Source organism: Myotis brandtii, unplaced genomic scaffold (assembly GCF_000412655.1).
Source record: "Myotis brandtii unplaced genomic scaffold, ASM41265v1 scaffold187, whole genome shotgun sequence".
In the NCBI taxonomy this organism is placed as follows: Eukaryota; Metazoa; Chordata; class Mammalia; order Chiroptera; family Vespertilionidae; genus Myotis; species Myotis brandtii.
Genome location: NW_005356944.1, coordinates 3,416,806 through 3,418,200, shown reverse-complemented (window position 1 = coordinate 3,418,200; position 1,395 = coordinate 3,416,806). Strand labels below are relative to the sequence as shown.

At 61.3% G+C, this 1,395-nt stretch overlaps 1 protein-coding gene across 2 annotated transcripts in view; it reads left to right on the top strand.

The window, feature by feature from the left end:
• Nucleotides 1–1,395, top strand: part of CPT1A (carnitine palmitoyltransferase 1A (liver)) — a 58,215-nt gene that overhangs the window by 42,487 nt on the left and 14,333 nt on the right. The window lies entirely within an intron of this gene.

The following is a 1,395-nucleotide window of genomic DNA, read 5'->3' as shown; positions in this document are numbered from 1 at the left end:
CTGGCAGGGAGTGTGTGCCCGCGGCCTGCGGGGGCACCGGCAGGACTAGAGCCCTCATTGGGGCAGCAGGTCCCGCCCCCGCCTTGCGTCACCTTGGCCGCCTCGTGTGTGACCAGCAGGTGTGCGCACAGGCGCCAGGGCACGTGACAGAGAGAGGTCAGGAGTTAGGCTTTTCCACGGGCTGCCCTGTATTTAATTTAGGAAACAGAAGAGTTTAAACCCAGGCCTGTGTCAGGGTTACTTTCCTGCCTTGTCCACAGGTCACCTAGCGGCCTTGGACGAGGGCACGCGGGGGTGGGGACGGCCAGGTGCACCGTGGGACTACGGCGCCTCCGGGGATGCTGGAGTTGAGGCGGGATGGTCCCGTGTGCCCGGCCGCATTGGGCTTGAGCCTGTGCCCGGGCGCCATGAAAGGGACCACTTTCGGCTGGAGTGGCCGAGCCGATTTATGTTCTGGTCCTGGGGCCTGGAAGGGGGCAGGGGGTCCTCTTGCGTGAGGCTGGGGCACGGCAGTGTGGGCAGGAGGGGAGGCTTGTCCGAGAAGCTGTGAGAATTCCGCTGTCGTGGGGGCATGGACTGGGCGGAAGGACCAGTAGGGGGAGTGTCTGGGGGACCAAGCCCCAGGGCCCGAGTGCTGACTGAACGTGGGGGCCTGGGGATTGGGTGCAGGTGGTGTGGGTGCAGGTGCTGTGGAGGAGTGGCACCCGGGAGGGACCACTCGCCCCTCGGGATTCGGTGAGCAAGCTCCCAGCCTGAGCTTCCTGCACGGGCACTGTCCCTCTCCCCGCCCCAGCCCTGTGCCCAGACACCCAGTGCATCCTAGTGCTTGTCACCTCTGGTCTCCTGGCTCGGAGGACAGCGGTCGGGGCTGGGTGGGTGTCAGGACCTGGTCGTGATTATGGGTCTTTTGGCACCACGGGCACCTCGGCCAAGCACTCGGGCAGAGAAGAGGGTGGGAGATGGGCCAGGTGACCGTGGCCTGGCAGTGGGCAGGGGCCCCAGGCCTGGGGAGGCACAGTGAGGGGCCAGGAGCTGTCAGAGGAAGCCACCCACGCCAGGTGTCCCATCCGGGCTGCAGGTCCCACGTGAGCTGGGACAGAAAAGAATCCCTCAGGCCCTAACCAATTTGGCTCAGTGGATAGAGCGTCGGCCTGTGGACTGAAGGGTCCCGGGTTCGATTCCGGTCAAGGGCTTGTACCTTGGTTGCGGGCACATATCCTGTGGGGACTGTGCAGGAAGCAGCTGATCGATGTGTCTCTCTCATCGATGTTTCTAACTCTCTATCCCTCTCCCTTCCTCTCTGTAAAAAAATCAATAAAATATATATTTTTTATTTTATTTTATTTTTTTAATATATTTTATTGATTTTTTTCAGAGAGGAAGGGAGAGAGATAG